This window comes from Zonotrichia albicollis, chromosome 14, assembly GCF_047830755.1.
Source record: "Zonotrichia albicollis isolate bZonAlb1 chromosome 14, bZonAlb1.hap1, whole genome shotgun sequence".
Classification (NCBI taxonomy): Eukaryota; Metazoa; Chordata; class Aves; order Passeriformes; family Passerellidae; genus Zonotrichia; species Zonotrichia albicollis.
This window is the reverse complement of record NC_133832.1, coordinates 9,600,134-9,625,090: the sequence shown is the minus strand read 5'-3', so window position 1 is coordinate 9,625,090 and position 24,957 is coordinate 9,600,134. Positions and strand designations below refer to the sequence as shown.

General features: G+C 38.6%; 1 protein-coding gene across 1 annotated transcript in view; it reads right to left on the bottom strand.

Annotated features, from left to right (window-relative positions):
• COL4A6 (collagen type IV alpha 6 chain) overlaps window positions 1-24,957 on the bottom strand; it is a 108,368-nt gene that overhangs the window by 73,019 nt on the left and 10,392 nt on the right. The gene's annotated exons all lie outside the window — the stretch shown is intronic.

The following is a 24,957-nucleotide window of genomic DNA, read 5'->3' as shown; positions in this document are numbered from 1 at the left end:
GCAATGCTACTGACAGTACTGTAAGTCCTGGAAAAAAAGTCCCCTTTAGCAATGTAGTTTTGTCACACACTATGAATACCCCTCTTAAAGGAAACTTTCACTGTCCAGCATGTTCAGGTACAGTGCCTGGGTTTGAAATTCTGAAAGGAATAAACATTTAAGCTTCTCATATGAAGGTGATCAAACTAAATGCCAAAACAAGTTCAGACTGGAGCCAAAAATTTCCTTACTAAAAGTATTCACAGGAAATATTTTTAAAGCCTTTAAAATTCTCTGACAGTGAGGAACGTGAAAAATGAAAGACAATTCATGCAAGCTTCTCAACTTTTGAGCTTCTTTGAATCAGCTTTCTCTAAGAAAGTAACTAGTCTGATATCACTTGATCAGTGTTCTGCTGAAGATAAATAAAAATCTCTACACATGCTGATATTTATACTGTTTTGCTAAATTAAACACCTTTGAACTTACAATTAACAGATATTAACAAAAGGCCTTAAATCCAATCTCCCATACTTCCCTATCCAGAAAGAAGTGTCATCTCTTGCTGTAAAATAGTCATAACAACCTTCAAGCAAATCTAAGAGGTATCAAGTTTTAAAAAATCCTATGAAACACTGTGCAGACATTTTGGCAGCTTTGTTCAGATGAGGCCCCATTAGATATGGGGCTTTTGGACTACTCATTAAAATCCTGTGGTAGGATCTAACACCAAACTGGAACTGAACAAAGGCACCAAAAGAGAGGCACCATAATGGGAAATGCACCACAGACAATTCTGTCAGCAGCAGAAAATCAAGAATGAAGTAGAGGTAAAAAAGAAAACCAAACAGCTAAGAAAACAAAAATTACCAGCCAGCCTACAAACTACCCAAAAGCAAAGAGAAGGAGACAAACTGTATCTGGAGGTTATAGAATAGACTCTAAGGGCATCTGCAAGCTTTCTGCTGAGACAAGGAATGGTCACCATGAACTTAAGTCTAGTTTGTGTAAAATTTTGTTCACCATGTACTTCTAGGTTTCTTTTTCACAGCATGAGGATCACTTTGCTCACTTATGAATGAAGGCATTTGGAAAGGAAGCAAATCAAAGCCAGTTGGCTCCAAACCAGGTGTACATGTCCTGAGTATTTCATTTAGGGGAAGTAGCTGACATCAGACACTCCATGGCTATTTAAATCCTAAACAGCCATGTGCATAATATTTGTGAACACAACTCTAAAGGTTGCATGTAAGATTCTAGACAACAGTGTTCTCTTCTGAAAAGGTTAATACATTTTCCCATTCAAATATATGAATGTAAGGTCATTCAAACATTTACAGATTGTAACCTGACCCACATAAACATGAGCCTGTCACACTTGTTCTGTGCATGTTCAGGGAAGGGATTTTTTTCCTACTACTCTACCTTTCAGATTGATGAATATGCTCTTGAAAAACATAAGGACTTAAAAAAAGGTTATTAGTTTTACTGGTAAGCTCCATCACTATAAGAGAAATTAATGAAACCATTTTCATTTCATTGCACGGAAGCAGATCAAGATCTTGAAAAGAAAAAACAAAATAGCAGCACTGTTACAAAAACTCATACTCTGAGATTTAAACAGCAATAATATCAACTGAGTAACATACATCCTGATTTTAACTGAGTTATTTCAGACTTACATAAGAATTGCTACCATGATTTCAATGTAGAAAAAATATCAAAACACTCTCTTTGAGAAGTATCGATACAAGTGAGAAACTATTATTAAAAGACATTCAAAACTAAGAGTCATTGTAAGGCAAATTTTCCTCTCATGCTCCTGGTGTACCTCTATCAAGCATTTATGCAGTTGATTCATGAAGAAGCAGTGGCATTCAAATCTTTCCATTGACTTCAGCTTGTTCTGGACTAGAGCCAAAGAGTAAAGAGACCCCACAGCTGTGATGCCAAAAGAAGTGTCCCAGAATGTTCATTCCAACCTCTCTAAAGCAACATACAAGGCAGCAGAGTAAATGTACATGGCCTGGAAGGACCTGCCTGCAAATACAAAAATTGTAGGTAGGAGCAGGTAAACCATCTAACAAAGAACTTGATCTTTCTGCTGGGGAGTAGCAGCAACAGCAGGATGAGCACAAGGAACTGCTCATGAACAGAGCCTCTGAGCCAAGGGGCTTTTGAGCCATTTCTTCACATGGACAACGTGGTCTGCAGGCTCAGCTGACTCAGCATTAAACACTGCCCAAAACACAGTTGGGAGCTGCAAACTGGGAGTTCCAGCCAGTCAACCCTCACTGCACTTGAGTCTAATCCTTTGCTATTCTGATTGCATCCTTCAAGGTATTGTAAAAGAATTTGTGTAACCACCAAGGTCACTGAAGCCACCACCAATCCTGCTCAAAGGAATACCATTGGTTTCAATTATTTTCATTCCAGTTTCTTCCATTAAATTCTCTCCAAAGTAAAACAACTTGTGTCCAAAAAAATAACCAAAATCCCCCCAGGTCTGCTCTGTTTGTGCATATATGGCACACATATCCACATTAGTATTAATTTTTTTATTAACTACTACTTTATTTCCCTAATGAAAACATGACCTTCCCAAAAACATGGCTGCACATTGCTGTACCCTGTTAAACATGTATTTAGTGAAAAAAACCCCCAAAATAGTCCATTCTACAATTCCATGTTTAATTCTGATATCACTGGGACCAAAGAACACAGCTGAATGCCCTGCTTAACAGAGATGAACTTGGGCACATGCTGGCTTTGCTCATAGAAAGCCTCAGAAACAGTCACAGGATACCTCCCTGAGCACAGAACAATCCTGCAAAGAAACAAGGATATGCATTAACTCCTCCTTTGCCTCAGCTTCCACAAAGTACAGCAAACTGCCCTTCCCTGCACAGATGACACTAAACATGACAAGGAAAGAAAAACCAAATAGCACAATTCCTTCTTTAGGAATAATCACCTTGAGAAAGATAAAAATACCTCTATAAGAGAAGCAGTGTTATTCCAAAACACATGAGAGAAGTGTATGAAAATCCCTATTTGACACTTTTATTTTATTTTAAATGAATATGTCATGTAGATTTTAGCTAGAATGTGGCACTTGTTTCCCTTGATTAGCCCACAGGACAAAATAAAATGTTTGTAATATTACAGATTCCTTCCTTGTCAGATTAGGAAAAGGTTGCCCTCAGCACTGAATTCCCAGGTATGCACATTTGCACAGACATTGAAAAAACCTAGACAGCAACTTTTCTCCACAGCAAAGTGACAGAAACAATACAGAATCCTTATTAGTCATAGCCATTTTATACCTCTAGTATTTGCAGAATGCATACATAGGAAAGCTCCTGCATCCCCATCCCACAACATGGAACATAAAAAAAGTCTGGGACAACTTCAACCACCACATTACTCTGACAATTCTAACTCTACAAAGTCCATATTTTGGGGAGGGAATGCAAGCACTCCTAACAGCAGCAGGGACTCCAAATCTGCACTAAATAATCTCACACAGTGCCTTGTGTTCAAATCCCTGGTCACATTATCAAGGCACTCATTAAGAAACTCTGATGTCCCATGCTTAATTACCAGAGGACTACAGTTCTGAAAATCAAAGTGAGTGACTAACAACCGAGTTTACTTTAAGAAATGTTCCTATAGAAAGAGATTATTGCTCTGGGAGCTTGTCATTAATAATTGTGGAATTAATTAATAATGGGATTTATACACAGATGGGCTGGGCATGTCGATTTTACACAAAAACAATTACCTATGCCTGTATCCCAAACTAATGGCTACAGACTCAGTATTTGTCTGTTCAGATTATAAATATACTTACCCCAGATTAAATTTCCAAAAGCAATGGCACACATCAGCTGCAGATGGTGGAATCTGCCAAGAACCACTCTCATGAGCAGCAAAAGTTAGCAAAGTATTATGGCCCATGGGTATAAAGTTTACCCATCTTCTCCAGGTCACCTACAATATCTACATCAAGGTCACTCCTTCCTTTTGAGGTGGCACAGATAAACAACTCAGCAACTCATTTGCTCTCACCTAAGCTTTCACCCTATTTTTTAAACAGACAATCTTCATCACACGTCACAGAAGGGCCAAAAGGCCCAAACAGCTGAAAGTCTATATAATTATAGAGTATCTAAATAAAAACATATGCAGTCATCTCCTGGAACGGTCAGAAGACGACCTGTTATAGTACCAACATGATTAACTCTTTAGCTTCCATCCCTGTAGACATTCCCTTGCACTTTGTGATCCTGATAATAAGAGCTGGCTTGGATGTGGATGCATCCTCACTCATTTCCCTGGAGATTTTGTCATTGACTAAAGCAAGAACAGAGTAAAGCCACTGCAAATAGCACAGTGAGACATCCCACTGTGTTTTAAGTCCTCTAGGAAAGATTTACTACATCGGCTTTGGAAAGTACCATGCACATAGCGTCTTCTTGGTTAATTAAATCACAAAAGAAACCAGGGAGGCACTGCATGCTCCACCCACAAAATACTTCAAAGAGCAGAATCACAGAGAAATTGCTCTCCTTTAGGGGAAAAAGATGTCTGCTACTATGTTTGTGTCCTTGCACAATGGGTCCTTGTTGTTAAGTAATGTTTGGGCACCATACTAGTAAACATAATTAAGAAAAAAATATTTTTTTAAAAAGTATCTTTGGAGCTGCTCCTCTATCCTCTATGCTATTTCTAGTGTACTATTTCTATCTTCAGGGAGTGGGACTTATCAAGTCTCAACATGTCCCAGCAGCATACAACTGTCTACTCTTGGCTGTTAACAACTTTGCACTCTTGACTGGTCATTTATCCTTTATGAGAAATGTAGAATACCACCAGGACATCAGTACCATTTACAAACATCTTATGCTAGCACAAATGTCAGTGATAAATCAGTTCCTCTATGTTAAAATGAAAAATAATGAATATAGCACATCCTTAAAACTGCATGTATATCTGTGTGCACCTTCAACAAAGCAAACAAATTAAAAGTAATAAGAGTAAAATTCAGACATGTTGTTTGTCTGTAGCCCTATAACTCTGCAAAAGAGAAGTTGCATAAAAGGCCCATCCAAGCAGCAAATGCAGTCTAAATGCCCTTTGAAGTCCAAAGGCTGCCCATTTAGTCCCTAACAGAGGATAAATCAGTTGGCAATTAAGAATTTCCCAATGCTATAAAAATATCAGAATTACAAAGAGTAAGCAATAGGTAGAAAATCGTAAAAGTAAATTATGTTAAACAACCAAGAGTATGCATTTGAGATACTATATCATCATGCAAGCAGGCTTACATAACTAACCATGGATTTACTAAAGTAATTCCCTTTTCTAGCTATAGTTGTAGAGACTGAAGTGACTTTGATGAGCCCTCCTATCATACTGATGAAAATAACCATATGTTTCTAAACACAGCTTATCTATAAACACATTTATCTTAATGCTCTCTACAAACACAGTGGTGGTCCTGCAAAGTATTTTTCAAACAAACTATCTCTGGGAAGAGACAGGGAGGGCAAAAATTTTATCTACTGGAAATACTACATTTCTTACATTTTTTTCATTCCATAGGGAACAAAGGTTAGGAAAAAAGAAAACCTGAAAAATTAGTCTTTCCAGGATAAAATAAAATGGATGTTTCTGACATTGGAGAAAGATCTGGGCACACCTTTCAAGTTCTGTAGCAAGGCCCAGGAGCTTGGGTTTCAGCAGCATGTGAACCCAAAAGCCTGCAGGCTCTGGCTGCTGATGTGAAATAGAAAAGAAAAAGGCGGGCAGAGACCAGGCAGGTTTTCTACAGAAAAAAAACCAAAAAACCTACTTATTTCCCAGCATTCATCTACACCAACAGATTCTGTGGGGCCTCTCAAGTTTTATCCCCAGCAGTATTCCAAATGAAAGTTGCTTTCTCAAACCCATGGGAGCAAATAAAACACCTGTCCATCAGTTGGAAGCTAACAAAAGCAAGCAATCCCAAAATGCAGATACAAACAGTAGGGGTGAAGGGGTGCAAGGAAGAGACAGAACAGCTTCAGATCAGCCAGAGCAGAGTAACAAGGGCTTGGAGGACACAAGGCTGGGAACTCAAGACTTTTAGGTAACAGAAATACAAATTTCTTTTACAAATCCTTTCCAAATTCTGCCCAACCTGTATTAACAGCTACAGCCAAGACTGCTAGTTCCCTATCCTCCAGCTGAGTATGTCTGGGGTACTTTAAAAGAATCACATTCTGCACATTCTCAGGAATCCCTCTCTTACTTCACATTTACACAACAGCTCTGAGGGGGAGCTCATCCCAGGCCCTGGAAATTCAAAGGGGGGACCACGAAAAAGGAATATTGAAAGTGGGCTTTTCTGCACTTTTGCTCTGTAGAGCAGCAATGGCAGAGCCCCTGGAAGAGGTTCCTGGATCTGTCTCTGAACCTGGTAGGACACATGTGCAGGGCAAACACAGCACCACAGTCCACAGTTTTAGATGAACACTCAGGACTCTGAGGTTTCTGGTTTATCTGATGAATCCAAGACGTAAAATCAAACTGTGACTTTCTTGCCACAGAACAATCACACTTTTATCTGTAGATATAGCACATAACATATACAACAGGATGTTGTATTTACTATTAGAGCTGTTGGCTCAGATTTGTTTTCTGGGCTGCCCTTCTCATTTCACTGAGGCTTTCAAGCAACCTGTCCTTTCATGGTAAAACAACCCCTTATAGTAATTCAGCCAGCCAAGCCCTTCCCTGCAGGGCACAACTGCTTTGCTTAAGGATTCCCCTGCAGCCAGCCCAGCAAGCACAGTGCAGACTCACTACAGAGCACACTGCACACGACTGAGCTATTTGTAAATTAGGCAGCAACTTGAGAACCCAAAAAAGGCTAAGGTGTTCTAAATGCTGGAGAAGACCCTGGCATATCGTGATAACTTCTCTTCTTATTGGCATTGATAAAGGAGAAGTGAGAAAGTATAAACTAAGGTAAACAACTATAAAATATCAAAGGAAATTTAAGTAGTTCCATTGTGCAGCCATGTATTTAATTTACTGTTAGGCCCATTTAATTTCAAGTAACACTTCAGAGCAGAGCGGATGTCTATTCATCAACTGTGGATCTTGTAAAGTTTTGCCAAGACAAAATGTACAGTCCCCATTATGGATAATCTTACCTGTCTGGAGTGGGAAAAGACAAAAGCCCTTTATAACATTTATCTAGATTAAACAGATCAGAGGAGGTATAGCTTGATGCAGTATTTTGACAGGACAAGAGTATGTTTGCTGAGGAATAGGTACTGATTAAATCTGAGACAAAGTGTGCTGCCACACTTTCTCCCAGGAAACCAAAAAAGGACAAAACATAGAACTGGCAGAATAAATGTGTGATTTTATTTACAAATATCCTGGGGTTTTTTTAGGCGTATTTCTAGGCTATTAAGCAGAGTATGAACTTTAGAATGATGTATTAGAAAGCACAGAACCAAATGTCTTGGTTTGCTAGTACTGGATAAGGGAAGGAAAAACTGAGGCAAAAGGAAACTATTCTTAGCAACAGCTAAAAAAACTGAAAATATGTCTTTGGAGACATCATTATCACAACTCCTCAACTGGAAAATAATGCAAACATTAATTTAAGATTTTAGTTTCATTTTTTCCTCTATGTAAGTAAAACTTTTTTTAGATTTTTTTTGTTTCACATATTATTTTGTATGTTGGGGGACAGAAACCAAGACATTTATTTCAGACTCTTTTACAGATAAGAAAAGGCATATACTGAGCATATTCAACATGAACCTTCAGATGTCCAGTTTGTCACAGAATCTGACATGAAATTTAAAGAAATCTTTTTTTCAGTCTTTATTAAACCATGCAAAGGAAAATCTGTCATCAGAAAGACTAAAACTATCTACAAAATTAGATTCTGGAGTCTGATGCAATTTAGAACCGAAATGCCTACTTTATATAATCTTCAGAACTCTTTCATGCCAGAGGCATAGATCTTTATCAATAGGTGTGTGTGCCCTTGCAAGCAACTGTTTGAAATGGTGACTTGTTAAAATTTTTAACCCTCTAATCCCCTTTTACCCCTGTCCAACCTAAAGCCATACCTTAGGACTTCCCATCTGGGAGATGGCAAAAAGCAGCTCAGGAAGTAAAAGCAGCTAAAATGAAGTCTTAACCAATTAACATTAAAAAATGGACAAAATGTTAAATAAACGGTTATTTAATTCTGGAAGTCCAAGCAAGCATGTTTACAGAAGTTATTTTGTACAACAATAAAGTTGTCCTGTAAGAGTACATCCATTCTGCTCAGGGCATTACCTTGCTCTGTCTTCCCTGAAACCCACCAGAGATAATAAAGGACAGATGTCACCTAAACAGAGAAACCACTACAGTGGAATTAAAAATCACAAAATTTCATTGAAATCAACATCTTATGACCTGTTTGTATAAATCCTCTCAAGCAGAGCCTCAGGACTGACTCCACTGTTGTGCAGTTAGAATTGCTCAGACATGGAGAACTCAGAGGGTAAAGGCTTTTCACTTAAGAACCAGCTGCCACCATATTCAAAATGAGTTTTACTAAAGAAAAAAAAAAAGAAAAAAAAAAGAAAACAAAAAGAAAAAAAAAAGAAAAAAAAAGAAAACAAAAAGAAAAAAAAGAAAAAAAAAAAGAAAAAAAAAGAAAAAAAAAGAAAAAAAAAAGAAAAAAAACTGAAAAAGACGAGAAAAGAAACAAAAAAAGGAATCACTGCTCAGAATGGACACTGTAATAGTTGAAACCATACCACCAATAACTCATCTGAAACTTTCCAAGTGCCCTAAGCTGAGCTTTGAGTTCTTTTATTTCTTAGCTGTCAGGCATTGTGTGATAAGGGATGACTTACACTACACATACAGCACCTACCCAGGAGATTAAAAGTTGCTGTACATGCAATGTAGAAAACACACTACTAGAAAATTCTTAGTAACTTAATATCCAACCTTGAACATTATCACTCAGAACAGCAAACCCAACAATTCATGAAATGAAGATCAGTGCTAAAATTTACGGTCTCACTGAGCAACATGCTAGCTAAGCACAGCTGTCCCTCCTGAGAAAAAAACACCCACGCTATTTCAAACAACTTTTTTCAAGGACTTTGCCAACTTAAGCAGTTTTTTTATTTTTTGACCACATGCATAATAATAACATCACAAATATAAGTAAAAAGTCAAATGGAAGAACAAACAATTCTTCTCTATACTGGATATTCATTTCTCCTGTGTGTTTTTGTACAGCCTGGCTTATTGTACTTTCACTTGCATGCTATTTAGTTCAAATTGTACTGTATCAAGAAAAGAGTACTCCATTTTTTCCTTAATTGGTAAACTGGGTTCTAACTTTTACACTGGCTCCTGTTGAAAAATACCATGGTTTGTGACACGAAACAACAGATGTTCTTAAAATAACAGACTGAGAGATTTCCAAGTGCTATCACTCCCAAGGAAATGCCAGGCAAAAGGAACTGCTCTTATTGGCAGGGACCTGCCCTGCCATGTGCTGAGCGCTCTGAGATTCAATGAGAGGACAGCACACTCGGCAAATCAAGGACTCTCTGAGAACCAACAGAAAATATGTCTAACACAGTACTGATGAAAAATCACATATGTATCTTCTAGGAAATTATCCATTCTTCCTTGGAATACCTAAGCATGAAACTTCCACAACAGGACTAGAATCAAAGTGGCTTAATGTTATGAAAATGTTCATCATTCCTGCACAGAAGGTCAACGAAATTGGTCCATTTCATCAAATTCCTCAAATTCATTGAATCAGAATTTTTTGGAGAAAAACTATTCCATCTAAGTGGTTAAATGCAATTGTATTATTTGACAACTGGCTTATATGTATTGAGAAAAAATAGTAAATGCATGTATAGGTTTTATTGAACAAATCAGAATCACCTAGCTTTTAACTGTGTGGACCATTAATTGCCATGAAAGTATCTCTTCCTTCTTCATCTAAGTAACTCCATAGGCACTGCTGTCAATTTTAAATTCTAAATTTTAACAGAGCTTTACTTGATTCGCTTGTATTTAAGTTTTCCAGCATTAAAACCCAACACCAGCCTTCCTGTGTTACATATAATAGAAACTAGAAGTTAACAGCATTTCTGGTTAGCTGCCCTCCCTCTTTCAACCAAGGCTTACCCCAGAACTTTATTTTTACACCTTTAATTTCTTCATCTGGTTATTCAAACAGGTTCTTCGCTGGCCTTTAGTCCAACCAAGTCCACTCACAAATCACCTGTGTTAATTTGCTGAAAAAACTGTGGAGATTACCAGCAAATATAATTCAGGCAGAAAGACACGCTGGCTCCATGGTAACATGAAAGTCAATGAGCCCACCTTGAAACCTGGGAACAAAGGGCCCTTTCAGGACAGGGAGCAGAGGGGAGGGACCGTGACTTATTGAGATGTTGGGTCCTTTCAGATTGTTTGCCACTGAGAGTTTTCTTAAGGAGAAAAGGCACGCTGTAAATTTGCCTTGCACAAGTTCATTTGATTTTGGAGCCTATTACCAAAACTCTGTTGAATTCCCCTTGACCAACCCTGCCCCAAAAAGCAGCAGAGCAGATCACAATGAAAGCCGACATCCTTGCAGCCCTGCTGCTTTGTTCAGGGATACAGAGTTGCAACATAACACACTGATAAATTCTGATCCTACAATATCAGAAAAAATAATGGCCTAGAGGATAATAGTATATCCTAAAGAAGAAACTTTGGAGAGAATTTTGGGAAAAACAGCAAATTTAGCATGAAAAAAGAAAAGCTATTCATCTAAACAGACAGAACACTTACAGACCTGCACTGACTTTCCCAAAGCCACCTCTGCCCTAGCATCAGAACAGGCTTAGTAATATTTGCATGCATTGCAATTTAGGAGAATATTTTAAGACCCCCATTGCATGGCCCCTTGAAGAGTTAAACTAGGCAGCAACACAGTTTAGATCTGGACAAGGGATAACTTAAAATTTAGTGTTTCATGTTCCCGAAAATTTCTGAAAATGCAGGAGTGGAAAGAATTTATACTTTGAACTGCCCAGTAAGACTGAGTTATTTAGGTAACTTCAGATCAAATAATTTGCTTTTTACAAGATGATTTTACTCATCAAGTCTGAACGGATGTGACTCCCAGAGCTGCAAGGTTACAACAGCCATGCGTCCACAGATGGACCTGGCCATTGCCTTGTGGGTTATAATCACAGACCACATCTACATCCCCTGCAACTGAGCAGACCAGGTGTGTTCTGCCAATGAACACACTTTAGTTAGACTCCCCAGCCTTCTTTCTTCCTTCAGCTATAGAAGGCTTGGGAGACAGTAAATGCAGGGGCAGAGACATCACCTTCCTGGGCTTGCAGGACACAAACATCCAGGAAACCTACAAAAGCTCTAGAAAATATTATTTACTATAGTGGTAATAATTGAAATCACCAAAACAACTAGCCACAAATTCTGGTTCAAATTCTTGAAGATGTCAAAACCATTTCAAATCAATTTTCAAAAAGCTATGTCTTGAAAGCCTTGTTTTCACTCTTACTGTGATTGTTCTTTGCATAGAACAGCAGGAAAAAAAAAAGAACATCTAAAATCTAGTGAAGAAAATTTAAATAGTGTTATAGTTATAGGCCTACAAATCAAACAAATGCCATTTTGGTGAAGAAAAACAGTGTTTTCTGAGAGAATTCTTTGTACTGCAGGCATCATTACGGCACTTTGTATACAGCATTAATAACACATGCAGAAGCAGAGTACAGAGCAGAGCCCTTCAGTACAGCAGTGAGACTGTATCAGCAGGACAGTCTATTAATACATGCACAGGATAATTCCAGGTAAGTATCAGGACTACTGGCCTCTAACAAATGTTAGAGATCTGAACAGGCAAAAAAAAATAGATAGTCTTGCTCAATAAGACTGACAGCTGAGCTCACAACCCAATGAAACAGAGAAATTTTTGTAACAAATAACTGAGTAAGAAAATTATTAAAATAGACTTCCACAATTCCCTTCTGGTTAAAAGTCTCACACAAGAAAAAATTCAATTTTCCAGGCCTGAGCTCTGACAACACCTACAGCACAATGTAGTCACTGCATTATTCTCCAGAGGTGGATATAAAGCAACAGTGAGAAAGAGCTGCACAGTCCTCCAGTCCTGAAAGGCTCCTGCTAGCAACAATCTCCACCAGACAACTCCTGGGTATTTTTGCCACATTATCACCTATGACACACACACAGAGCACAATCTGGTTGCAATAGCACTAAACAGAAAAAGCATGTTTGTTTGAGAGGTCCCCTTCATTTGTACAGCACTTTGAAGTTAAAAGTTTCTGCAACGTACTCATTTGCCTTAAGATAAATATTAATACAGTCTCTTGATGACTGCTGAAATCATCATGTATTTGTCATGGCATGAAGTGACTGGAAAGTCATTATCTGAAAAACAAATCCTAAATGTACCTCGAACTATTTTTCCACCTTTTCCAAACAAACAACATCAATATGAACTGCTCTAATTCTTCCTTCCTCTAGCTGAAATTTAAGTAACAAAGATCAGTGAAAAGCTATTGGAAGGATGCAACAGTTTTTAGAAGATAAACAGCTATGAAACTTCTTCAAGAAAATGGCACATACACTTAGGCTAGTCTCAGCCCAGTGCAAGTAGGAATGGGTGCTGTATTACCCCTTAAACACACAGGGACAAAACACATCTGCTGTGACAACATTCACAGTTTTCACTGACACTGTTCTAGCTGACTTAGTTCCTTCACTCTGTCCAGGCAGTAAAAGTTTGAGTGTGTTTCTGGTACCTGAACAGGCCACTAGGAGTTTGATTTGGCAAGGTTTACTCATACAATCATCCTTGTTTCACATTAATTCCTCTGGACTGTAGGCTGCTGCCCCAAGTCTCATTTCCACTCTCACAGATTCCTCTCCCTGTCTTGTTGCTCCCCATTCCCACCCCTTCAGAGGCAGCAAACTGTGAGTCTGTGAAGGGTCAGAAGAACAGCAGAGGGTGCTTTTCTGTCAGAACAATAAACTGATCTGCCTCACCATCTAACCAACTGATCCCAGCAAAAGGGAGGCAGGAAACCACAATCAGGACACAGGGTAGCCCACACTTAGATAGGATTAAGTGCAATGTAAGACTGCACTTCATAGAAGATAGGGGATACAAGGTTTGAATTTAAGTATTCAATTGTATTTACTTCTCCCACTTTGATGGGCTCAGATCCTCGTGGGATTAGTCTTTTTCTTTGCTGGGCGCACTGGCATGAAGGGCAAAGAATCTGACCTCACTAAAGATTTGCAAGCACTTGTGAATCCTGCATTCAGAGGGGTCAATGGAAACTTCTGACAGACTCCAACAGAGGCAAGACTGAGCTTGTTACCAAAATGTCCTTCTCAAGCAAATTCAAATGCCATTTTATCTGGTGACTGAGTACTGGCTGTGTCTCAAGGGAGTATTTTGTACTGTGTGCCCAACCCTAAGTTGATATTTAGACAAAGCACCTCATACAGGCACCAGAAATTGTAGTCTATATATATATACGGACACACAAAACTATAGATATAAAACTACCAAAACATTTTCCATACAGCCCACATTTTCAAGTTATGTATAAGAACCAGCCACGAACAAGACTGAAATGTTATTTTGAGGGTATCTTCATGTTTACCAGGACCAAGAGAGGATCTGTGGATTTTAAACACAGAACTCCACAAACACAGTCTATTATTGGAAAGAAGTAGTTTCCATACTCAGCTCCATGCTTCCTTTTTACCTCTTATTTATGATCAAGAAATTAAAATAATTTGCCATCTCTTGCACTTACTACACTGCTGCTCCAACACTTGGAATTTCCTCACAGCCATCTCCTGCCCAAGCACAGCAAAGAGCCACAGCTACTCAGCTCTCAGTATGGGGAGGTTTAGACCCTGTTCAGTGTTACTTTCTTCCCGTCCTGTGAGAGACTTCCCATTTCATTCCAATCCATAGCAAAAGCCATGCAGGGAAGGAGCAGGGGGTGTGCCTGATACATGAGATGTCTGGACAAACATGCCAAGGAAGGAGCTGCTGGGCAGCAATCACTGTATCCATGCACTCCAGTCTATGGCCCCACAAAATTAACTGTGCTCTGGAGGGACTATTGGTGCTGTTAAAAGACTGGAACAGCAGGACTGCTTATGCTGCTCTTTCCTGCACAGAATTTCAATATAAAGACTACATATGATAGAGGAGCATATTTCCCAGCAATGCATTAGCTACTAGGCCATCAGAGTCGTCATTACAAGGCAGTAAATAATTATATTGAGATTGATAAACTTCCTTGCCTCAGCTGTTGGAAGCTAAGCCAAGACTAAACACATTTGTACAGCACTAGTAAACTTTCACCATTTGAATAGCTTTCCTGTTATTGTCAAACCTATAAGCAAATAATCCTTCTGACTGACCATATGGCAGAAGGACAGCAGCCCAGAGAGGCAGCACTATGAGAGAGGAATTTCACATGTCAGTACACTTTTGTAGGGGCCTCTCACAAAGCAAGGAACAGCCAGTCCTTGTAATGAAAGTTCCAAAAATGTCATTTTAAGAACAAAGTGATCTGGCCTATAGTCCTGCTTAACACCCTCTCTTTATAAGCAGATGTTTGAAGGTCACATTATATCCTTTTATAAACTAAATCACAATAGTAATGTTCCTTCATTTCGCAACTACATTTGCAAAGCCAACGTTTTAGCACTCTACTGAATCTTAACCTGCTTGTGGATCTGGGGTCTTTTAGATTCTGGTTGCAGTCTGTAAGACTGAAGCTTGCTGGATATAGGACATTTAAACAAACTGGGCATACACAGGTTCATAAAACCTAAAAGTGTCCCTACAAGTACTGAGGGAGCCAGCTGATGTTGCACGGCTACTCTTAGTTATATCTGAGAAGTAACAGTGACCAGATGTTCCTAAGGTCTGGAAGATGCAAATCTCACTCCTGTCTGTGCACAGAACATGTGACAGCCAACTCAGTGTCTTTCTTTATGACTTAGCCTGACACTTCAGTGCACTTTCATCTGAAGGCTACCATATAATTTGCTGAAGCATCGCCAGAACTACATTTCTCCACGGTTTTGCAATTATGCTCTACTGTTTTATCTCGTAGAAGATAAGTTTTAGCACTGTCCAGATCCTTAAACTGCATTAAAAGCTCTACCTACTGCACAAATATCTTAGCTGGATTCTTTTCCTCTCCTCTGCAAATGCTGTTTCTAATGGTTAATTTCAGAATAGCTACAGAAATGATCTTGCAGAAATCAGAGCTGTCAGTGTGAAATGAACATGCAAATGCAGTATAAGGACAGCATCATTAAGGACAACGTCAGTGTCAAGCACAGTTAAATGTTTAAAACTTGGTTTCCTGGCAAAATGTTTTTTCATACACAGCATCTGCTAATACTCAGAGCTTAAAGTATGCTGGAAATACTATATACTTCATCAGTGTTAGCCAACAGCTTTTCATCACCTTTATCACTATTCCCATTGACAGCTGCAGAATGAAATACAGAGGGACATTAGCAAAATTACTAACACTGCTCCCACAACCAAAACTCTGATTTTTTTAATTTCAGCTTGGCACATGCACTGTGACACAAGGTTGTTTCTCTTACAGTAGACCATCTTCAAAGACTTGTTTTATGTCAGCAAAGTGAAGCAAACTAGTGCTTTCAGAAAACAGGAACAGATGAGATGTAAACAATGACGAGAACACATCTGAGAACATATCTAAAGAGACCACACTACAGAAATTTACATTCATTCACAGAACAAGGTTATTCACTTTCCTCCCACCCACATTTTGATTAGGCCAATTCTGCCTTTATTTGTACATATATATTTTATGTCTCTAAACAAATATATGGTGTCATTGTTAGAGCAAAGTAAACAGAATTCTGTCAGGGATATCTGTTAGACTTGCTCTTTGTTTTTTCAGTTTGTAATTTAAACACCATGTTTAAAGAAGACAGCTCCAGGAGAGTTTTACAAACTCTGACATTTTAAACAGTGAAGACTGTTTACCTGAAGACTCCAGGGCCTCTTAAATCATAACATCTCCCCACTCAGCTCAATGGACTATGGGAACAACTGGATGTTCTGTGACTTCTACCCACCTTGAATGCATCAGAAGAAATCAAGTAATTGAAGGCAGAAGCACAAGAATATAGGGAAATGCTCAGGTATCTTTCACCATGATTGAAAGTTTGCATACCAGCAGTTGAAATGTGTTGATTTTAGATCTTTTTAACACCAAAATAATGGCCAAAAAAAACCCCCAAGGTAATATAGACAGGATTCCACTTCCCTGATACTCTTGAAGAATTCATGGTCCTTTGAACATTCTTTCTGAACATTATTCTTTACACATGAAATAAAATATAGGGAGAAAAATCTGTCAATAACAACACCAAGCATCAATGCCTGTCATAAATCAATGTATTTAGAGGTACTCACCACATACACATTTAACATTGATTTCACTAGGAGAGCTCTAGAATCTTACTGACAAACACTTGCACACAATCTTGTCTGAACATTATATGTTCCTGCCAATACTCAGGTTGTTCTTAGAAAGTACTTTTCCAAAATGTCAAGAGAGCCAGGGAAGGCAAGGGTGACACAGCTCAGCTGGCCTCCTTACCCCTGTCTCTGACACAGATATCTATATTTGCATGAAGTCTTGGATCCAAGTTCACAACTGATGCCAAGCAGGGACTCAAGTCAACACAACCAAGAACACATGTGGCTCATTTTCCTAATTCAGCCTCATGTTTGTTTTGAGTTGTTTGACACTCACATATTCAGAGCAGAATATAGAAAACTATTTAGTGTATCCTTGCATATCTTGTTATATTACAGTACTGACAGCACAGAGCAAATAAGAATGGTCACTTTTTTTGTACATGACCACAGTTCTACTCATTACAAAACATGTCACCATGATGTAATGGGTCATTTAAATCTACACAAGGCCAAACAATCTCTCAGTATTATTTATCTGAGCAACTCCCCAGAGTTGCTATACATAAGCCCCTTTAAATTTAGTAACTATGAGCAGAGACAAATTTATCTCTTAAGAGATCTAAATAATAACGAACATATGAGTCTGGCATCAGTACAGGTCAGCAAAATGCCAAAATAGACCAGCAGGGAGCCACCTCACAGCTTGGGCATTGCAAACGACCCCTCCCTGTTCCATGCTCAGGAAAAACGGTTAGGATGGTATATACAGAAAAAGCAAGAGCCAGACCACAAAGAATGTTCAATTTTTCACATACCTAAGATCTAAAATGTTAAAACGTACTCATTCCTCATGTGGCTTAAACCAGAATTTTGACTGACATTTCATCATCTAATTGAATGTAAACCATCAGCTTCAATTATTTTGTATTCAGAGGTATTTTTCAAAAGATGCAGTTCACGGGTTTCACATCCCTCTGTAAAGGTCAGAATGAAAAGGAAATAAATATTTTATACTCAAAGGGAAAACAAATTGCCCATAGTTTGTGAAAAGAAACATGTAGGTCTTGATCTTGTCAGATTCCTAGGAGAGCAAAGGTAGCCTACATTGTCTAAGGCATTTTCATGTCAGATTAGACATATAAGAGCTGTGTGAATAATTGTATTTTGACAGTAACAGTTCTGTCTTCTTAATGGACCTATTAAAAATGGAAATGTTCAAATCACCCTCTGCTTTTCATACTTTGATTCCAAAAATAAGAGCAGAAGCACCTACCTAAATTTTAAGAAGAAAAGAAAAATTGTACAGGACTAAAAAGAGCTCAATATTGGCAATAATATTTTGATAACATCCAAGTGTCAAGGTTTTAACATATGCTGGACTGGCCTGAATGCGAATCCTGATTTTCTCATTGGATTTTTCCCATGTTCAGGAAGAACTCTTGCTGCTGGGAGGAGATGGACAAGACTTCTGACCCCTGCTCCTGCACTTGCTTAAAAGGGAGGGCAAAGGTCACACAGAAGGAAAAAGGTTTTAAGCTTTCAGTGGAAGGGCAGATGTAGGTTGGAATTTAGCTGGAGGGAGGGAAAAGAGATGGGAAAGAAAAAAAAAAAAGATCAGTCTGCTCACAGCTCTTCTACAAATGCTGTTATATGAAACTCATTTGCAAGGCTTTAAGGATTGAAGTTCTTGCTGGAAATAATGTACTGGCACTTGTAATAAAAATAAATAAAATAGCTTCTCCATTCCCATAAACAGCTATTGCATCTCTCTAGTTAGCCTAACTCCCAAATTCACCCACCTCACTCTCAGCTGCCAAAAGTGCTGCAGTTTTCACTGCATTCCCCAGGACACAGACTTTCTTTTGACCTTCAGATCTGCAGTCAAGTTCATCTTCTATCATTCTCCCTCTAGGATAAGTAGATGCATCTCCCTAAGAGATGACTCTCTGCTGCTTCCCATTTTCCCCTCTAAGTAGGACTGCTACAAACCTTGCTGCTCTAGTTTGCAACTATTGCTGAACTTTGATAATTCTCTAAAGAAGGAACAAAAGCTGGCCAGAAGTTCAGAGATGCAGGATCAGAAAACATTTCCTAGGGTTTGTCAAAAGAGGAGCACAGGACTGAAAGCTCCCTCTTTCCACTTCTGGTGTGAGTTTCCATGAAGCACTCACTGCACTCACTTTGTGCAGGAGCTGGAGTTCAATATCCTGCCTTGCAGCAGGTGGTAGGATGACCCTTTACAGGCTTATTACTGTCCCACAGTATCAGTAGCATTTTTCTAGTCTCACTCACCACTAAAAAGGAGAGAGACAACAAACTGCCCTTGGCAACCCTCCAAGCTCCATTAACAAAGATGCACAGCACAGCATATGGAATTTAAGCTGGCCTTTCAAAATAGTAGCCAAAAAGAAAGTTCCTTCTTATTCACCGGGAAGATATGTGCTAAGTTTCTGTATTTATAAGTAATTGTGGTGGCTTAAAACAGGAACCAGCTGTTTGGAGGCTCAGTGAGGGAACTACGGTTGCTCTTCACTCTCATTTTGAACACTAGCTTGTGTCCAAAATTTCAGGGGCAGCAAGGCTTAAATTTCTGGCCACACAACATACCAGAAACAAAGTTCAGAAGAAAAGATCTGTTTTCTTTATAAAGAACAGTAGTTGCTCATAGCCAGCACAACATTAACAAATATAATACAATAAAATTATTTCATGTGTCTGAAACATGCCTGGTTATGTATTTTACATGTATCTAGATAGCTAAAGAAATACAGAAAGCAAAACCAATGCTGTATGATTCTCCTTCTGTCAAATTACTGTATTAAAGAAATACCATATATTTTCCCATTCACAAACAGCACTGGTTTATCCTCTTGTTAGCATGTAATGTAATACAATCACTACTGAACCTAAGCGGTGAGGGAAATTCCTGCATTTAGTAATAATTAAAGCCTTGATATCCTTCACTGACTACAAGCCAAGAGAAGAATTTCACAAACAGTTGTTGAGTATTGTGACACAGGAGCATGACACCTTCACTTGGACTGAAGAAGGAACATTTTTGTTTCTACATTTTCCTTACAAGGTCCACAAATACAGAGATTTGCAAAACATCCCAGAAGGAAGCCTTCTGAAGAAAACTTCATTAAATACTTAATTTCTTGCACATGATATAATATTTGATTGCTTTCTTAATGGTTAGAAAAGAAAAAGAGAGGGGAAAAAGAGCAAAAAAAGGGCCCATTAGTTATGAAATCCCTCCGTGAAATTATAAGCAGCAAGCTGTTTTCTAATTAATTCTGGTCCAAAAACTACTCCTGAATCCATGACTGGCCACAAATCCTTATTTTAAAGACTGACTATTAAGTTACTCTTGAGGGAGAGATCCAATACTGTTAAAATATCTTAGAGAAATGTGTTTAGATGTATTTTGATTTGTTATGACAATAGTGACCACAACCTTTGCCTTGACATGAAGGAATGTGTGTATCTCACAGGAAAGTTGCAACCTTTTGCACCTAACCCCAGCTCACAAATCCCAACCTCAGCACAACTGTGTTGTCATAAGAAACTTCACCAGAAGCAGAAGTGATAGAACAGACAGGGCTGGGAATTAGCAGGAAGCATTTCTATCTCAGACCATCCTGAGCTATCAGGGGCTCTGATGAGTTAGACTTTCTTTCAGATGAGATAAAAGCCAGAGGTCCTAGCATCTGGTGACCATTAGGAAGCTAGAGATATTGGAGTTATTAGACATTGAATCCTGGTCATATTCCAAGACAAATAAATTTATTCAGCCTTCCTAAAAAATTCCTCACTGTTTCAGAGAAAACCATATATTCTTCTAGCACCCCAAAGGTACTGTGCAATGTTTATTGGTATGCTGCAAAACAAACCACTAATACTACAGGAATACACTGCATTCCACAATGGCAAAACACTTGTTTCATCAATTTTATCTGTTGCCTGATAATGGCTATATTAGGTTTTGTTACCAACATAACTACCCTGAAGCCCCATTTTCCAGAGTGATGGAATATGGACAGACTGCCCACCCTGCACTGGGACCTACAGAAATAGTTTAGATGGATGAAATCCTTTAGAGTTGCTGGAGTATCACTGCAAGGAAAGAATAGGTGCCCAGCTGTGCTGTGTCCCATCCTCCTGCAGATCTCTCATGTACACCCACATGCCAGTTTACAAGTGTGCACACTATGAAAAACAATCTTTGTGTCAGAGGTGAGCACTGACATTCCTCAGGTCAGTCAGTCCTTGGTGCTCACAGAATTCCCTCTCTTCCCATCCTCCTTTGGTCATAAAAGGACTCAGGTTATTAATGGTTATGCTCCAAGTCATGCCTCAGTTAAATGGAAAAATTAGCTCCAAAACTAGATTGGCTAAATATCCTCTTCTCCTTTAAGCTTCCTCTAGAGATCAAAAGTGTCAGTGAGAGGTACTGAATTACTAATCTGGATATGATGTCAAATTCACCCCAAAAACTCTTTCCACCTGCCGTTACTGTTCTTTGAGATTCCCAGGAGGTCAAAACTAAGTAATAGCTGTATATAAACATACACCCACACGGATTTTGACTTGAATCAAGTATAATAACTTTGGATACTCTAATGTTAGTCTGACCCAAAGATTACAACCCTGATTAATTTCTCTATTTATAAGAGGAGTGTGCAATGTTCTCAGAGTGAAAAATGAGATGTCTTTTCTGGCTGGGGCAGATTTTCCCTCAGTAAATGAAATAATTTGATGTTTTCAAGAAGACTAATGTTTCTGTTGTTGCAAGGAAAAGAAGAGAATGATTCTTTTGGATCATTGACTCAAAAGATTTATGATCTGAGCTATCACATCAACAATCAGTTTAACAATAAAATCCTGTTGCAGAAAGGTTCCTTTTTATGGTCCCTATTTACACAGCAGCAGCATAAAGCACAGCTGTGCTCTGAGCTCACCATCCTGCCACAAGACTGAGAAAGAACAGTTTTGGGAGCAACAACAATTGTTTCCAAGACTTCTCACAGCCAGATGATTACCAACACCTTCCTCCTGCAGTAAGTGATTTTAAATTAAAATCAGTCTTGAAACTCCACTTCTATACGCTGAACAACATGGAGCTCAGGTATTCTCCAGGTTTTTAGAGACAGAGAAGCTGCCATCCTTAACTAGAATAGCAGAGGAAGCTGTGTGTACACAGTTTCTTAAACAGCAGCAGCACAATTCTACAGTTGGTGTGATGAGACTGCCCCTTGCTGAGCAATATTTTCCCAGGATTTCTTTAGGTTTCACACATATCTGGCAGGTTGCAAATCTTTTGAAGTAGGATTGTATTTCAACTCTGATTTTTCATGTATGGGAGCACACTAGGGTCAGATGTGGTGACCTGAGTTCACAGGTGGGAGCATTACAAACCAAGATAAACGTGCAAGAAAGTTCACAGCTTCACAAAGTTGGGAGTTCCAGAGAAAAAAGTATTCCATGGAGATACTCAAATCTCAGATTTTTAACAAAGCTGATACAAGTACCATCTAAAGGGTATTTTTGAAAAGTAAAATCTGAATAAGATTGCATGCTCTGGACTTCTGATAAGTGCTAGATTTCCTTCCTCTAACCACAAGAAAAACAATTCACAGCTATCTATACTCCCACAACATTCATCTCACAGACAAACCTGCTGTGACAGGCACAAGGCCTACACTTGCCGTGGGAGAAATAATATCTGAGCTAAAAATTCAGCTGTGAACTGATCCAAACATGAAGTTCCTAACCTCCCCCCATGAGAGACAAACAGCAACTTCCCACTGCAGAGCAGGGGCTGCACATTGTACACCCTGACACCCCGCAGGCTCCTTTGTGGGCCGGAATACATTAATAAGGGCAAAAGGTTATTTTCCAGCAAAGTTTGTAAATTAAATTCTATAGAAAACCAAACAAAAGGTTACATGAGTGTTCATTTATCTACGAGCAGTGAGCTCAAAACAAAATATATAATTTCAGATTTTGCCAAGGTGTCCTAACAATGGCAGCTTATATACCACAGGTACTTTGCAAAGAAGACTAAATTAATTAATATCAAGTTTCAGCCAAATGTATGACCTGGGAAAGTTTTCAAATTAGTTTCTTCACTGAATTAATTTCAGCTAAGACCTTTGATAAAAACAGCATGGAAAGAGTAACTGAAAGAAAGAAAATACTTTATTTGATTACTTTTAAAGCACACAGGCTTGCAGAGTGGCACAAATGGGAAATAAAGAATGAATTAAGATTTACCCAATTTATTTGGTTAGATATAAGTTGTCCAACTTATTGGTATTTAACCCAGCTACAGAAACATTCTCTGTTTGCACCAAATCGCACACAGAACTGCCAGAAGGCCACAGCAGAGGCATCCCCCTGCCCTCCATCCTCCCTCCACACACGTGCACCCACTCCAGGCCAGGCACAGCCTCTGCTAGGAAATGCCAACAGCAAACAAGATTCCTGACACCTGGCAGGCTTCTCTGCTGGAGTTTCTCACTCCATTTAACAGCTTTTCTCCTCCCACTCCAGCTCATCCAAACACACAGCAATTAAAAACATTATTTAGAAAAGGCTCAAGCAATTACTGTCTGTTAAAAACTGAACTTTGTTCTGAACACTTAACTGGTGCCCAGTGTGCATCAAATATGATATAACCAAAACAGCAGATCCTGCAAGCCAGAAAATATTATTTATATTTTTCTTTCCTGCTGTCCAACTCTGACCTTTCTAAACAGATCTCCATCCAGCTTGTCAGATATCCTAATCAAACAGTCCAGGTGCCAATTACTTCCTACAAAGATGCAGCAAACCACACAGCTGACAGGTCTGAGATAATCCAGTCTCAGGTAAACCATCTCCTGATTTCCTCTTCTGATTTCCTCACCAGTGCTTAAGTCAAACATCCAGATGTTACATGACAGGTCCCTACAGGCAAGCACCTGACCTAAAAGCTGTGGAAGAAACCCTGATACTTGAAAGAGAATTTTGTTTTCTCCTGGTTTCCTCAAATAAGCTTTAGGGATAGGAACTGATGTTTTATTTTATATATTTAAAAATAGCATGTGTTACTGTTAAAACAAGAGCTTTCTAAAGCTAGTAGAGTTAAGACACTAAATCCTTGGTGCTGTTAAACCCAACCCTGTTGTAATGCTTCAAGGAAAAAATGTGGCATCACCTGTATCCCTGTGCAAAACACTGTATTACTTCATGGTTTTATTTACATTATGCCTTTATAATTTTAACAAAATAAAGTAACACTAACTTTGTTCTGCTTCTTTACACAGATGTTATTTGCTTGGCACAGTCTAGTTTTTTAAGTAATACTAATTTCTAGCCAGCCTCATGGCACCTGAGTGGAATACATGTAGAGAAAAGAACAAGATTTAGGTAAAGTTTACAGTTTTGTGAAATTAAAACTGAAATTCAAACCTGCATTCAGATCAGTTTTTACAAAATATATATTTTCTATATTATTATCATAATTCTCTATTAATACATATTAGAAAAGTTAGTAGATTAGTTATGAAACTCAAGAAAGAAAAACACTTGAATCACCTTAGGAACTTGAGGAAAACACAAATAAGTGCTCATTCAACTCCCCACTAAATTTGTTTGAGTGTTTCCAACAGTTACCTGCCTTGAGGAATACCCTCCCCTCTGGGAGCAGCTCCCCCCAGCACAATGACTTCAAAAAAAGAAGAAATACATGCAATTTTTGATAAACAGGCACACAAACCACTGGAGCAGTATGATTATTTTACAGATAGCTAGAAACATAGTATGGGGAATTTAAGAAAGTTACACAAAGCCATTCATCAAGCTATATTGATAATATAATCTAGGATTCTTTATCCACAGTCTTCTTTAAGTCCTCATGGTTTATCTACAAAATGCTAGCTTCCTGCCCTAATCATAAAATATCTGATAGAAGTCAATATCCTGCTACAGCTTCGTGATACCATCACACAGGAATTAAGAGATTTCAGGCTTATCAAGAGCAGAGGCTGCAGTGGTCATAAACTGAGCAAGCACAGTAAATTTCACAACTCTGTCAAGCAATTGAATGAATTGTGGTGGTTTCATCTTACAGAGATAATCTGGTTCCAAACAGAATTTGAATTCCTTTCCCATAGTAGTTTTATGATGAATTTAATGGAAGCAGTTCAGCACTTCTGTGCAACTTTTTGGAGATACAAGTTGACACTGGTGCTGCTTTGATACAGTGTGAGGTAACATCTAAATAGGCAGGTTGAAGATGCCACTGACATTTGATATAGAAGGAAAATCAGCATTACTCATGCCAGACACTAAATAAAATTCCAAAAGAAGGTGAGGCCCCCAGTGACACACTAAGTAAGCTGCAGACA